A 17,994-nucleotide genomic window follows, 5' to 3' on the forward strand; every position below is an offset into this window, starting at 1 on the left:
CGAATATATTCATACCACGCGTATACCCACGGATGAATAACAGGCTGTTAACCATCAAGATTGTTGTGATAATTATTGTGGGAAATACACATCAAGTGTACAAAAGAAGTACTTGGGACTTATATTCGTATTTTTTTTCAACATATCCCACAGTTGGGTAAATATATATGTTTTACAATTTGTAATCAAAACCAACGCTGCTGCGCAGTAAGTCTTGCTCGGGAATTCGGGAGAATCGTACTTATAGCTGCTGTATGGGATCCTAATCTAAACCCTTCTCATTCGCAGCAGTAATCTTGTAATGAATCTTTCACGACGGGAAAATTAAGAAGAAAGGGTGACAACGGGGTGGAGTGCGGCGTACGGAGAGAGCAGAGGTGCAGACGAAAAGAAAACGTTCGCTATCGTGAAAGTTTGAAATTTAAATAATAAACTGTTAGGTAAACATTTGTTTGGTCGGAAACCTCGTAAATTAAATTAGCGATTACCATAATATTTTATTAAACGCCATCACGGTTTAGTGTGTATATAAGCATCGTTCAAGTTCAGGATAGACACCCGGTTCGTGGAAACGCAGAGTAAAATATGTAAAATAAACAAAGTTTAAGAAACAAGTACAACAACTATAATGGTAGTTTTATATAAATATATTATCATTATATGTAATTTTCACAAGAGCATATTTTTCCGTAGAAATTTAAATGAATATTTCATACAAATATATATCGAGAAAACCGTAATCATTAATTATTACATTCTTAATACATAATATTGTAGTACATTGTTTTACATTTTAGGTAGATTTACTTTTTAGTATACCCTACGTCAATTACGCAGGTACGATAAATTCTGCGAGACTACAATTTTGCGAGTCCTACGCTCGTTTGAAAGAAAAAAACAGTCGGATAAAAAAGGGCGTTCTTCGTGGCCAATGGCCATAATATTATATTATATCGCACGCACGCACCGATAGGTTGTTTATAACCGTATGATTGTAAGCTTATAAATAAATACATTATAATAATATACGAATCAATGCTTACGATATTATAATAAAGACATACTATGCGTACGTGTCACTCACGACAGAGATTAGTCATCCGAATTCAAAACGAGCCAGCCTACATATATACCTAATTAGCAGACAATAATGTTTCTATCGGCTCCATTCTATAACCAACATTTCATTTTACCGATTATCGTAGCCGTAGTATAATGTAAAAACATGTATGCAAAATCGAAAACGAATATTGATTATACACCAGACACACCGGGTACTTATAAACTTTATTCCAGTTTGCAGTCGTCGAGAAAACGTCATCACACTAATCGGTATTAAATATTATAATACTATTTCCCATAATCTGAAAAAAATGACGTAAATTTACCCACTGGCTATATTATTACCTATGTCACCGTCGAATCGGGTTTAACTTCAATAAACGACACAATTATCAAATAATATAACAATTCGATTTAATGTTGCGACAGAAGAACATCGGAGGCTCGGGGCATGTGTGTTCCGAGAAATGCGAATACCTTTCGTACTTGGAATTTTTATACGAAGGTCGGTGGTGTTACGAAATAATGCGTCGTCGTCACAGCAGTCGACTTTCGCAATTATTTTTCTCTACTCTCCATCCGGCGGATTTGTACAAGCGTAGGCTTCGGGTGTGATATTCGAGAGAGCTTTTACTCGATTGTTCCCGCGACATTGTCATCGCCGTATTATGATGCACGCGTGAAAAATAATAACCATAATAATAATGAAACGAGCATAACACAGAATATTATGAATCTGTCGTTCTACATTGTTTTAATATACACACACCGCAATATTATGATAACGTATAAGAATCGTCGAGTATTTCGCCACTGCAGACCGCGAAAAATGCATTGTGCAACCCACTGCAGTACTGCACTTCAAAGTCCCGACGTAGAGACATGCACTAATGGATACACGGGCGCTTTTTAGCATTTCTTTCACCCAGTGACTCACATTAGTCACATTCGCAAGTCATAGGTAACCATATTATTACATGTACCATACAAATGGTAACGCATTCAATATATAGTCGCCGACCGTCGTACACTCGATCGATTCGCCCGGCAGTCATTTTGCTTTCTAATATATTGCATTATTGCTATAATATTGTTGTAAATTAAACATGTAAAAAACCGATTGCACAACAGCTGCTGCACTGCGCGAACGCACAGAATATCAACTATATATAGATATATAATATAATAATCGATGCGATTAAGATTTATAATATTAATAAAAAAATATAGGTACGCTACACTTAACGTACGCACGAAGCGATGAAAACACTGGCTTCCTCCCTTAAGAATTACAATATAATTGATTACATATATTATTATCATGATTATTGTGATAAAATGTCATCACGCAACATTGGGTATCTGAGCGCACGGCAGTGCGCCAGGCCAAGTTCCAGCAATGCCAGTGTATCTTTACACGAACCAATTCACCCAGTTTTTCTAACATATATATCTGTTTCCTCTTAAGATAAGCTTTTGAAATTTAAAACACAGATTAATCTCGAGTAGTTTAGGACGCTGTAAAAATGGAATTTTTTTCAAAATTAATAACGCTTCAGTGAGTTTATTTCTAAACGTATGAAGTGGCGCGCTTAGCACGCATAAACGTTTACTTTCAAACAGCGTTACAATATGGTAACAAGGAATTGTTTGTAGTTGACTTATATATAATATATTATATTTATAAAACATAATAATGTTTTCGTACATTTATTTTATTCAAATACAAAATATATAAGAGAAAATCTACGACATATAAAAAAAAAAATTTTAAATTAAAAAAAAAAAAATAAATAATAATAACACGTCATCCACGATGCTGAAGCCCGCAAAAATAAATGATATCCCCAACAAAAACATAACCGTGAAAAAATGCCAAGTTCCAAACTCCCTACCAAAAAAATCGGTCTATCAAAGTAGTGAAATCTACATTGGGCCCAAGTCTGCTATTTTTTAATTTGTAACCTCGCTGCACTCCTACATTAAAGAGCAACACTCCTTTTTTATTTTTATTGTTTAACACTTGGCCAGTTTCTGAATGAGGCATAAAACATCATTATCGAATGTACTCACTTATGACTTACGTGGGTGGTGGGGAGAAGAGAACTCAGAAAAAGAAAAAAGTTTTGATTTCTTCTCAAAAAAAGACAATGAATCATAGTAGTGGTATCTACATCGTGGGCAAGTCTAGTTTATGCCTCATTCAGAAACTAGCATAAAACATCATTATCGAATGTACTCGCACTTATGACTTACTTGGGTGATGGGGAGATAAGAACTCAGAAAAAAGTTAAAGGTTTAGATTTTTTTCTCAAAAAAGACAGCGAATCATAGTAGTGATATCTACATTGCGGCCAAGTCTAGTTTATGCCTCATTCAGAAATTGGCCAAGTGTTAAACAATAAAAATAAAAGAGGAGTGTTGCTCTTTAATGTAGGAGTGCAGTGAGGTTATGAACTAAAAAATAGCAGACTTGGCCACAATGTAGATTTCACTACTTTGATGGGCCGACTTTTTTTGGTAGGGAATTTGGAACTTGGCATTTTTTCACGGTTATGTTTTTGTTGGGGATATTATGCACTATATATATTATATAGCCACATCAAACTGATCGAGCCGCAGACTTGTTTACGGCACGCTACTCGGATACGTTCACCACGATGAACAGCTGGCTCCAATGTTGCATATCATTATAATGTATAAAATGCAATCTACACACACATGCACATACCTTAACCTACACTGGAAAAATTCTGATATTACAAGGTGCACCTACCAGCCATACAACAACATACAATGAGGTGATTTCCATACAAACTTTGAAAACGGTCTCGTTTTAGTGCGAGTGGAATCGAAAACCTATATTTTGCATGTCCGTATACTTTCAAAGGGCAGTAATATTACACGCCCATTGTCAGAAATCTTAACAATCATGCGACACATCAAAATAGGAGTGTGTGATTGTGTAGCCATATGTGGGACGAAAATCTTGGGGAGAGAACATTCTACATTCAAATAACGATTTAAGGATACTCATCAATGAAACAATTAAAGTACCCTTAAAATCCGCAGCTTTCGTCGAAATCAGAATAGGTTTTTGATTCTACTCGCAAGCAAGTCGTAAGATGATTCTCGAAGTTTATAATATGATGTGCAACGTTAAGTATAAAATATAATAGTACATTTTTTTTATTTGTCACTAAACGATGTAATTAGAAAAATGTTATAATATCCGTGAAAAGTAAGTATGTACCTGGTAGAAATTGTTTACAGTCATATATTCAATAATAATAATAATAATAAATTCACACCCACTACGTTTCATAATACATTCCATAATAGTGTTATGTCACGCATCAATTTATTATTTTAATGTATTTTATTTGATTCAAATAATACAATTTGGAAAATTTGGAAAAATGTAATAAATAATAAATATAATAAAAATATATAAGATAAATAAGTCAACTTTTATATCATATTATAATATATTCCCTAATGTTCTAGGTATAGGTACATATGCGTATGTGTATACAGAACAAGTATACCCACCATAGTTATATATTATTTTGTGGATCCTATTATATTATACTGGGTATTATCAATTGCGTAAATAATATATTATAATTAATAATAAATAATATTATAATTAAGGCAATGTAAAACTTCAACAAGACGTCAATAAGCATTTTTAAATGGTTTGTTATCCGGAAAAAAGTACATTTTTTTTTTATTTCATTTGTCAATGATTTTTACACTTGTTTTTTATGGGAATAGTATTATTAAATAAAGTTTAACGGAAAGCACGTATACGTATTACGTTTGTAAAGAAAAATTTGATACGATTTATGCACGCTGTCCAAACAACTATAATATGCGATCTCAAAATATATACAATAAAAGCAGATATTATAATATAATAGTACCTATTACACAGGTATACCTAGTAGTTATAAAATACCTAGTTTCAAAATCTTAATTCTGCGTGCCTAAAATTCAGAATTTACAGGAGGACGATCTAAAACAATGATCTAATCAAAGAGCTGGTTTCTCATCGATTTTGAATTAAACAACATTATTAACTACCTATATACGATGTGAATGTTTTTATGACACTGACCGATATCGGCAGTGATTCAGGATAACGTGGTTGGGCAATATAATATCATAGGTTCTGCATAGGTAGGTATCGTATATAGGTATTTATTTATGGAAATTACAAATATTTTCAAATGTTATGGCCCGCGTCCGCGTGTCACAGCGAAAAAAACAACGCCTCCACCAACTACAAAATATAATATAGCATACACATACACGTGTGTGACCACAATCGTAATAACCGATATATAGGTACACATACACGTTATGGACAAGAATCGAATAATAAACTATATCGAACGGGCCTGCACTGCTGCGGGTCATTCTCTTGGACACAATGAACGATTTTCGAGCCACATTGTTTTCGAGTATAACACGCAAATCACATTATTTCCGGTAAAACGGACCTGAACCATCACTGTGTGTAAACGGTTCCACTCTATAAAATGGCGAATAGCAGGTATTATATTATTATTATAGTATTTCAATAGTCATACCTTGTGGTACCTCATTTTTATTTTTTTTCCACGTTAACTAGATGTGCGAATATTTTTTTGTGCCCGTCCGTTTCGTTTATTTATTTTTTTATCCGCTCGTGTACACCTAGAAATCCCATTACAATGGTCTTACGGATTATCACGTGTCGGTCAGTCGGTCGCAAGCGTTCGTTGTGCGAAGAAGATTTAATACAATATAGGTAGGTAGGTACACAAAAAAACGGTCGGCAAAAAAAAGTAAAATATCAATTTGCACGGATGTAAAATATTATATAATATCGATATTGGGTCTATGAAATCAAACATTTTTCGTTTAAAACGTGTCCGTCTCGAAAGTATAGATGGCGACTAACGAAAACGATCGTGACATTTCCTAATAGTCGGTGTGTGCGATAATCGATTGGCCAATTTATTTCGTTGGGACATTTATAGAATTTGAAATAACCATTTAGAGTTTAGATTGTTGTACCTATCTATTCCACATACGGTTTTAAACTGTCAACGATTGAAGAATAATGAGAAATCGAGAAAATATGTTTATAATAACTTTTGTTTGCAATAGGTATAATAATATATTATATCTTATATAAGGTACACTTTTATATAATCCCCAATAGCGTCACATAATATTTCTAATAAAATATTTTGAATTTATGTATATTTGTATTGCGAGCAGGTTCTAACCAACCTATATATAATAATTGTATTCGGTGTAAAATAATACCATTTTTAGAATTTGTTATACTTATTTTATACTAACTAAACAGAAATATTTCAGGATTTTTTTTTAAATTCAGTTTTTCGTATACTGTACGAAAACTAATATGAGACCTACTAAAAACAATTAAATACATTTTCCCTTGATTTTATAACAATTTTTTTTATTAAATATTCAAAGGCTATAATGAGATACTTATTTCGTAATGGATTGTTTAAATAAGTACCTACTTGTTTAATTTATATGTTACAAATTTTGTTAACCAATTTTTATAATTTAATAAGCTTCTATTCTGTGACATTTGAAACATCTCCGTTACTCACTAATAAGATAATTAATTAGTTAATGCATTTCACATTTATTGTATACCCGTTGTATTTATTCAAATAGATCACGTTTTTTGAAACATATTATGTTGTATAACCTCATGTTTGTAGCTAAAATATAATGTTAATGAGGAATCTGAAAAATTAACCTAGGAATTTGTTAAGAATTTCCGGTATATTTGTGCGTCAGTATATAACATGAAACAATGAAGATTTATTTTATTATATTAAAGATCATTGCTTAAGACAATAGACATTGATACACGATTTGTAGTTGCAACCTGGAAAACTATAGTTATAAATGCATAAAAACGTCATTGTTCATTACACTGAGGTCAATAACCAAATAATTACAATATGATTTTTGAATATAACAATTTAATTGAAACGGAATCTACTTCTCATACTGTCATATAGCTAAAACAATACTAAAATGTATTACTGACAAATGTAAAAAAATAAAATAAAAACAACATTGTAGTCCACATATTTCAACCTAGGAGTTTGCGGAAATAATTGAAAAACAATAATTATTATATGTGTATGCATAGATTAAATATAGGATTATAAGAATACATTTAATTAAATTGAATATAGGAAAAATTAGAAAATACTATTGACCACTATTTGTTTGAGAAGAAAGTATTCTGCTGTTCGTGAAGAAATTACTCAACAAAACATTATCCAATATCAATATCATCATACGTGTTAGTATTTATGTCACAAATTAAATATTATGTTGTTCGGATGTTGGACAAACTGCTCACGAGTTGAACACATAATATAATATAATCAGGTTTACGCATGAATAATGATTTGGATATAGCAATAGACCATAATATATTCTATATCTATGCAATAGACAAACCATGGCACGGGTCAAAATATAAACAATAATAATATATCACACACGTATAGAACGAATGATAATAGTTTTGAAAATAGCCCAAATTATTATATTATGATATCGGCATAAGATTTAGAACTTCTAGAACATGTCATAGTACATTGTTTTTTTTTTTTTGAAAGTACCAATTTCAAAATTTACCATATCGTCAGCTATTATTATTGTTTTATTTTTGAGTGTTTAATTAGAAACTATTAACAATCATTACCTCGATTAGGTATTACTTAATACCTAGTTAATCATTTTATGAATATCTAACTGTAATAATTATAACTGTAAAATAATTAAGCAAATGTTCATCAATATATTAGATAATTTTCAAAATCGATTCGCTTAAATTTAATTTCAAGTACCTACCTATACATACCTATCTTAACGGTTTAGGTCGGTCGTCTGTGACATATTAAAGAACGATATATTATTGAAATAAACAGACGAAGGAGTCCAAGTGTATCCGACCGAATAGTCGAATACGCATCGTGTTGGATGAGCGAGCACTCTCATTTTCATTGGGAAAAAAGTCTACTACGGGATTTAGTGGATAACACGGTTACGAGGTTATAACATTGATAGAAAGACAAATATTCGTCGATTCACCTTACTTACAAACAATTCCGGTAAAATGTAACGCTGTTGTCTAACAGTATAACGATGCAAATGCGACGGCGTTCGTTATACCTATTAAACAACCGTCGACTTAAAAGCAATTAAATGTGATTTTCCGAGTAATTAGATTGCATGTTTTTTTTTTTTTTTTAGTTTTCGACCTTCGATCGACCTTACAGCAATAAAAATTATACACTGTACGTCTGTACACGCGCGCATATTAACAGTCGTGTTAATTTCATACCTTCAAATTTTTAGCTAAATCGTGAGTACCTACTTATGGCCTGCCCCAATACTTCGGGATCAATAGAACCATTAAATATTATTGACGATCGTCGGTCGTCTAGTAAATCAAAACATAATATGGATATGATTGTAAAAATGTATAATATGAAATGGATACTGTGATGTCAACGTTCACGAGTTGTGTAATTATAGTTATGCAATTAAAATATGTTTATTATATAGTTTAAAAAAGCAAATTCGGTGTAGAATATGATATTATATTATTTATCATGAAGTGAGTATGAACTATAAGTTATCTCGCAGTTGTATCATAAAATAGTTTTTTTGTAAATATGTGGAAACTGTTCATTGCATTCTTTACACCAAAATTAAAATTATTTATTTATTTATTCATAAATATGCTACCTATTTATGATTATTTTAATATTGTAAAGATTACAGCTTATGACATTACATTTATCCTTTAGCCCAGAAAACATTGATATTATGTCGTTTATATTAATTAGGTATGTATGCTGTTCGTTTTTAGTACAAATAAAATATATATTTTTAGTATATATTTATTTACTGTGGAAAGTATACTTTCTTATTAAACATATGAGATCATTAAGAATTAATTATTAAATTAAATTAAGTAGAAAGTATCGTTTCTGATTAAGGATTGATCTAATTTAATTTTAATATTATGCTTCGGTATATCAAGTAGGTTACTTAAATTACCATACAAATGCCCACGTCTTAATTTATAGAAATAAACTGTTTCAATAAAAGTCTTATTTAAGTTATTGAGAGAAAAAAAAGAAAACCAACACAATTTGTGATGTTTATATAAGTACCGTCTCGAGCATAAATGACAACAGAATTCTTGACTAGTTATTGATGAGTAGGTCAGCCATTCCAGTGGTATAAAATTCGTTAAACGACTGTAAATGCAATCACATGACACCAGAACACAATTTAACGCAGCACAAGAATATTGTTACGAAAACATATCCACATAATATATTATATCCACTCATTTGTATTTACGCAGCCAAAACCGTTTTTAGGTCTCCGAAGTAGGTACCCTCACTATTATACCATAACACTTGTGTTCTGGCTGGCTCTCAAAAACGATGATGCGCATGTGACGTCGTTCTCCAAGACTGTATGGGGTAATAAACTATTCACTTGACACGAAAACTCTGCTATAGCAGATATATATAGCTATATATATATATATATAGCAATACGTATTATCAAGTGTACACGCTATATCGAACACACGACGGCGTACACATATAAAAAAACGTAAGTTTTCATTCAAGTGCCTTATATCGTATAGGAATAGGTATAATAATATGTACATCGAGTGGACCAACGACAAATACCGATAAAACCCCCTTCACTTTCTACGAAACAGTTTTCGAATGTAGCAGCTGTACCTACGCCTGCACAGTTCCAGTTAACCGATTCAAATGCTGCTCATTATTATTATTATGGTATACTGGAGATCGAAGAACTCGCGCGTATAACATATTTTTCTATACCTATACCCAACAGTACTACGGTCGAGTGGTTCGAGAAAAAATAGATTACTCGAAAAAAATTATACTTTCCGACAAGGTCGTATGTTAAATTATATTAACGTTATCCATTTATTTATTATTACCTATTATACGTTTTTTAAACTTTTTTTATATACCCACATATTATAATAATATATATAGGTGCCCATATTATAACCCAACGGACAACGCGTAGGCTAACCTATCGATCAATTTCCCCACGTGGACTTCGACCGGCAGGAATGTATTTTATTTGTTTGTAATGCACGACAGAGTTCGCCGGTACGACAGTGGTACGTGATGATGGTATCGCGGTGTATAGTTAATATAACATTATTATTATTCGAAGGACTGAACATTGACAAAAAAAAAAAAAAAATTAAAAAAATAAGATAAAATATTAACGAGACAATGAAGTGATCTCGATAGTTGTTATGGTACCTCCTGCTGACTATAGACAGGAAGTTGACACAAATCAGAAAATAGATAACAAGTAACACAGGAAGGTGCCGAAAAACATCCTTCGATAAATTCTTGACCCCATGCTCAAAAATATGCTCTTATAATTATGTAAGGATAGATTTTTTTATTATATACTAAGTATTGTTCATTTCATTCTATTTTTATTTAATTTAAACTTTTAAAATTAATACTTCCTGGCTCCTGCTCTCACCACAAAAAATGCTTATACGGAATGGGTATCTACTAACACTTCATAAAATTTTTCTTCGTACTTAATGTTTTTGTTGTTCCTTAAATAATAAATAAATAATCATAAATGTATTTCTTCGGATTATGTCTCAGAACTTGTACTAAACTGGTCTGTCCACAGTGTCTTTTTAGATTATAGATATTTTAATTTACAACTTGTTTTATCTTCAAAGAAAAAAATCTTAGGTTATTCCAGAGGTTATTCCGTAGTTATCAGGACCATTAAGTTAGAATAAATCTAAAGTTATATCATAGTACATAGGTTGCTTATGTGATCAAACATTACAATTTATTGTATATAGAATCAGTAAATATTATTAGCTTTTAAAATTACGAAATTCCAATATGTAATCAAATGTAATAATATTATTCATTAACCACTATAGGGACCAATTCGTGCTTATCATATTAAGTTAAAATTATAATATATTTAATCAATATACCTACGCTAAGTTGCAATGCAGATTACCTTATTATTTAAATTCAACTTAATTATTAAGCTGGTAAATTAAAAATAATAAACAATTAAAAAAAAACTTATACATAAATGCCCTATCATCGTCAACGAAATATCTGAAACAAAATATTAGATAATGATACGCAATTGTTACATAATTATAATAAAGTGTTATGACATTGATTTAGTACTTTAATTCATGAGGTCGCAATAATGGACTTTTAAAGTTGGTTTTTATAAAAGAAATTAATCAATGTAAAAACAAACGGTCGTAGAAGTTAACATTCGCCCTTGCCCAAAATCATGAACAGTATAATAATAGAAGATGTATTATAATAGTGTGAACTGTGAAGTATCGTCCTCGAACAAAAATAAACGGCATTTCCTGTATTATATTATTGAGAAATAAACTTTGGATATAAACATTACGGAAAGAACTAAGTTTATTATTTTTCATTCCTTATACAAGATCACTAACACGAAGTCGACGTATATTAAATGTCGTATATTTATTATATATATAATATACCTACGCGTAACACGTCACACCATCCTCGTCCCTAACTCATAGTAATCTTGTATTTTAAAATCTGAAAAACTTTTAATGGTCCTTTCGAGATTTAAACCGTTGATGTTGACATATTATATGACCGTCAAGAAAATTACAAACGTACCCAATCGTTAAAAGTACTTAAAACTGTATACAGAAGATTAAAAAAAAAAGTAAACCTGAACTTGCTTACTTATCGTTTACTTTTTTTCTTTACCTAAATAATAATGATTCGTCAATATGATTTTTCAGCAAAGTTATACATCGACCAAGGATTGTATCATTGGTTTATACTATTATCATGTTCACCGACTAAACTACAATGGACTTCAGATAAAAATATTAAAATTCGACTGACGGCATCCCGTCCGGCCAAGGTTTATCAGACACGATCCGCATAACTGGACGGTCGCCATTGTACGAAACAAATTTTATTTTCCATCGTTTTTAAATTCGATTCGAGTACCTACTTATAAAATTTCAACACAATGCCACCCGTACATTATTTTTAATCACCCGTTGGATACATTATTATAAGACAGAGTACATAATATAGTGTGTCTGTGTTGCAATGCATATAGTGTATGAACAATGCACTCCTACGATCTTGGTCCAGTTTTCGTAGCCTATTATTTTTTCTACAATATTTCATATTATTCTAGTTTATTGTTTAGTCAACGTCTGAAATATATGTAACTAAATATTATATGAGTCACTGTACAATTATTATAATATAAACCTATTAAACTATTGGAGTAAATTACAGTGACCTTCAAAACTTAACGACACCCTTATTATAATATTTCATTTTAAATTTAAATAAGTAGGTACATAATATTATGTTTAGTGTTGTTTAGTTCTAAAACTTCTATGATATGTAGTGTTTTTACTAAAAAATGGTTTAAGCTAATTTGACGTTTATTTGTAATTATTATAAATGAGTACGGTGGATATCATACCTAATCGTTTACTGGCTGGGATCGAACTGATAAATCGACACGGCATAATCGTTTTTAGATTGTTATAAGGAACATCTATTTAAAATCAAAATAGTAGTCATGTGACGCTTTGAATTTTAATGACAGTCGTTAAATTTCCAAATATTTGTGTTCACAACAAAATAGTAATTTATAAAATATTTATGATCGAATAATATGATATTATTATAATGGTTAAGTCGTTCTCTTCGAAAATATAACGACAATCGGTAATGAAGTAAACAATTTTAATAATTATGTACGAGAATACGATAGGTAACCCAAAAACAATTATTACAGAACAATTTAAATGAATCGTATTTAAACCAAACGTATTCATACCCGAAGTCTAGAGACGACCCATAACGCCACAACTGTTAAATTATTTGCGTTTTTTGTGTTCGTAATAATAATTACGGTTAAAAAAATAACGTATTATTTGCTTTTGAATATTCACAGAGCATGAGAACAGCGCATCGCTCGGGCGTGTTCGGTAGACCGTGCCGCACGTTTTCGGCTTAAAACTATAATAATAATAGTAAATAGACCCTTTGGGTCGACCAGCATTCAAGTCACCCGGTGGAACTCTGCGAAAAAAACTATCGCCTACTAACCAGTCATATTATTATTATTATTATACATCGATAAGGACGGGTTCGATATCAATCTGAAACGTATAATCCATCGCACGGGTATCGCGTTATTGTATCGATCGACGATAACAACGTATACCTATACGAAAATATATATTTCCTAATATCGCGTTACCCCAACCTGTCGCTGGATTTTAGCGATCGGCGTGCATAAATATGTAACAAGTGTACGGGGAAGACAAAGCGCCAGACGACACGACGTTACGACGTATTATAATAATATTATGTCATCCGACACGGGTTCGGAGGTCGGGAGATTTTGGCCGTGGCGACCGGTTTTCGGATCATCGATATCCAATTATCCATAAACGGTAATACCCATCATCTTAGCTAATAAATATCATCAATAAATATTATGGTGTTTACCTGATCCGACGGGTGCGCTGCTCGTTTTTGATATAGACAGGTCTGGTTAATTATAAATTAGTCTTGTATTCACCACGTGCACTCGGTACGACGATCGATTATATAAGTATTATTATTTCAGTACGGACAGGGGGAAGAGCTGAGAGGGGTGGTACGTGACGAAAATCGACTCGGTACGACGAGGCGGGGATGGCGCCAAAAAGAAAACGGACAAAAGACGGAACACCGTAACTATATAATATTGTGTGAGGGAGGAACAGGTGCACCGAGAAAAAACTGGACACGACGACCGCAATGTCGGACGGGTAGTAAACGACTGTAGAGAACCGACTCACCGACAACCGACTGCTGTTGCTGACGCCGCCGCCGCCGCCGATCGGTGTTGCGGGACCGGTTCGACGGCGGCGCGCCGGGTGGTCAGTGCCCCTCCACCCCGCCTCGCCTCCCGGGAGCGCGTTTCGTGTCTTTCTCGGCGGAGGCGACAACGCGCGCGCACATTATTTACTGACAATATTATTATTATTGTCACGTGTATCGGGTGGTATACCTATTATCTATAATATTATTGTTGTATAGTATATCGTATATTGTGTCGAGTACTCGATCCCAGTCCTTCTTCAATACCTACCTATTATAATGCCTGTATACGACTGGAGTATGCCTACCGTATGTTTCAACAACAGGGTGTCACGTCAAACGTTTTTTTTTTTTTTAATTTAAAAAATCGTTTGGGAAAAGTGCCGAGGCTTTTCACCGAGGAGCGTTAATTTTCTTTTTATATTATTCGGTTTAACCAAACTCAAAATAAAATTAAAAATCGATTTATTTTTCGCGGTCCTGGTATAAACGCAATTTATTATTATTTATCAACGCAGGTTTTTGAATTTATTGATCTATTGTAATATGTCAATTTTTTTTTTTTTTTGACAAATTGCCGGTACCCAGATGGACCTCGGGGTGGAGTGTCTTCCTTCCAAGGTTATAACCCCTGCAAAGCCAATAATTAATTTTTTATTGAATCAACCGGTAGACAACATATTTTGTTTAGGACGTTTAGGTACCTACTTCCCTATATGCAGTGGTCGCATGGGCGAGTTTAATAATTTTTTCCCGTATGAGCATTGAGCACCATTATGGACTTTGATGTGCATGTGAGTTTATTTTATTGATTTTTGACTGCAGTACTATATAATATTATAATACTTACGCCCATTTTTATAGTGGCTCGTATGTATTTATAAACAAGTTTATATTCTGGCACTCTGCATAGTTCGGAGCATACTTTTCACATTCAAAAATGATAAATTATTTAAATCCTATTGCCAATTGACAAATATTTATACAATTTCAAACGTTTTGGTATTGAAAACAATTTGCTAAAATTGTATAAGTCTTGGATCAATCACGCGGCGCTAAAAATGTTATATCCTAAAACCCATTACTATTTACTGAGCGTATAATATGCTCTTCAAAAACTATTTTCGAAAGAGAAAAAAATATATATAATAGTGTACAACTAGTGTGTGGGTTTCAAAGATTAGGCAGTTTTTGGCAAGTGAAGTAATACTAATAAGACAAATCGTAGGCGGGCAAGTATGAAATAAGACACACTGTATAATGTAACCTCTATAACATAATCTTATCACAATTATACGTAAATTATCATATCGTTCTTGTCTACAATATATTATGTGAGTCGTATTACACTAACACACGTTTTATATAAGTTATAGATGTACGTAAACTCTCATCGCCGGGTTTAAACGATAATATAATTTTCGTGCAAAACATTTTTGTGCAAATGTTTTTATTATTTCATACAATGCCGAAGCGTACATCAATTATTATAATATCAGTCGTACCAAGAGAGCAGTTGTAGGTTTGCGTGTGCACAAGTCCGCGACTCAAAACTACCTATGTATAATAGGTACACCCGTGTTCTGCGCGGTGCCCACACCGTTTTCCGCTGTTATTTTATAATATATGATAATGTATACGTAGATATACGTGTATAAATACCTACGTAATAATGATTATTATAAGTACAGGCCCTAAGGGTGGGTGGAGAAATAGGACATGATGACATGTCCTTGCGAGCTTCATAATATTTTTTTGGCGGTGGTGCCAATTTGAAAAAAAATTAATTTTTTTTAGATTTTATTGATTTTTAAAAATATATTAAAACTTATTAGATTCTTGTACTTGTATTATGTACGAACAAGCTTGGTATGTGTCCAAATTGAAATTCGACCAGTAGTTATTTTATTATTTTTTATTTTTTATTACTCTGTGTATTGAGGATATTATAGGTTTGTCATTGTACGATATGGGAGCCAATCTCAGTATTTGAAAATATAGCCTTTAGTATAGGTACTTTAAAATTAAAAAAAAATCACAATTTTTATAAATGTATTATTAAATTAAAAATAGGGGTGGGCATGCTTGAGGAATCATCCTGTATAATACCTATATTGTAATTTGCTAGTAACAAATTGCATAATGCAGTTTTTCCGTGCATTAAGCATCAACAAAAAAAATCCTCATTTTCTTTATTGGAAGAGGTAGAATATTTTTATTTATTTTAAATGATGTATACGATGTACACAAACACCAACTATATAATATAATATTAGTTGTTACTACTTATTGCACAAATTATTGAGAATTGGCTGTGTTACGGTATAATATATATTATTATTATTATAACTTATATTATGTTGTATAGCTGTTATGTAAAATCAAATTCTATAATATATTAAATCCACTGTCCACTGTTCAGGGCTACCTATAACATAATATTACGCGTGTCGAAGGACAACAATTTATTATTAAACCATAACAGTAATCGACGAATTAATATTAAAAAATCTGAATTGGTGTTATGTAATAAAAAAAATTATATTCAAAAACTTAATGTAAAGAATATTAAATTAAAGAATTTAAATTCCTAGACATTTTCATTGTACTTCTAGATCTATGAACTATTTAAGTTTCAATAATTTTCATCAATCGATTTTATATCTTTCAAAGTTTCAAAAAAACATCACAATAAAAATAAATGTAATTTAAAATTGATAGTGCTGGTAAACCATAAGTAAACAATGTAGGACACAAAAGTACAAAACACAAATTAATCATACCACGAATTAAAAAATAAGACGCGTTTAATGTGTAAATTATTCTAAGAATTTTTTTTGTGTCTATTTATTTAGATTATTAAAGATTTAATTAAGTTCACTGTTTAAATTCTATTCCTCTATAAATACGCAATAAAAGTATAAAAGTAAGACATCTTATATGACTAATATCTAAAATAATAAAATAAATAACAATAACATATATTTTTAACTAACGTAACACTTAAATTCAAATATATTTATTAACTTTTGTTAAATACTTCTAAATCACTCGTTTGATATTTAACATAAATCAGTGTAATATACATATTTCATTTATATCTACGTAACTATAGTACATTAATATTGTATATTACTACTATATAATTTACGTTTTATGTGTTATTGAAAATGAGAATTTATTTCAAAATGTACAATATCGATCAAATATTTCAATTTAAACATAATTTAATTTATTCGGTACCACAGTACTCATTTTGTACAAACATAATATGGTATTTACTAATAATTATAATATAGGTTTTGCCGTATAGGAGCAGAGTATAGACTACACGATATCCTTTACTAAAATTCAACAACTACAACTTAATAAAATATTATCTTTTAAGTGGACTTTCTGATCAAACTTTTTATTGAATGATCCTTTTGTTAGTGCAATGCGTAACTTTAATGATAATAGTATACTTTAGAAATTTCAATAATATACAATCACAACAAAATAACTAAAATAGTTATTCCAGGTTTTTTAATATGTGATTTCGTCCAAATTCGAACTTAAAATGACTATAAAAATAAACTGTGCTTATGTATTTCTTAGAAATTTTGGTAACAGAATTAAATATTTACGTGGGATCTTGTTTTAAATTTTCAATCCTTAGATATAAAAGTTGAACATTTTATAAATTTTTAACTACAAAATAATTATTCAATTTTAAATTTGATAAATTTTGTCAAAATTTCAACTTCAAATGCTTATAAAAAATAATTGTGCCTATGTATTTTTATATTTTTTCAACTGCTATTATACAAATGTATCAGAGCCTTGTATTACTTTTTTACACTTTTTGGCCCAATAGATAAACTTTATTGAAATTTATAGAAAAAAAAACTAAAAAATTTGAAAACTTACATTGTCC

The 17,994-nt window shown here is 31.2% G+C and overlaps 1 protein-coding gene across 1 annotated transcript in view; it reads right to left on the reverse strand.

The window, feature by feature from the left end:
• LOC100169235 overlaps positions 1–14,049 on the reverse strand; it is a 62,569-nt gene extending 48,520 nt beyond the window's left edge. Inside the window, exon 1 of the mRNA XM_001950873.5 lies at positions 13,722–14,049. The gene's annotated coding sequence lies outside the window, so the exon portion shown is untranslated. The remainder of the gene's footprint in view (positions 1–13,721) is intronic.
• Positions 14,050–17,994: the final 3,945 nt, after the last annotated feature.

The sequence above is a fragment of the Acyrthosiphon pisum genome, chromosome A1 (genome assembly GCF_005508785.2).
Source record: "Acyrthosiphon pisum isolate AL4f chromosome A1, pea_aphid_22Mar2018_4r6ur, whole genome shotgun sequence".
NCBI lineage: Eukaryota > Metazoa > Arthropoda > Insecta > Hemiptera > Aphididae > Acyrthosiphon > Acyrthosiphon pisum.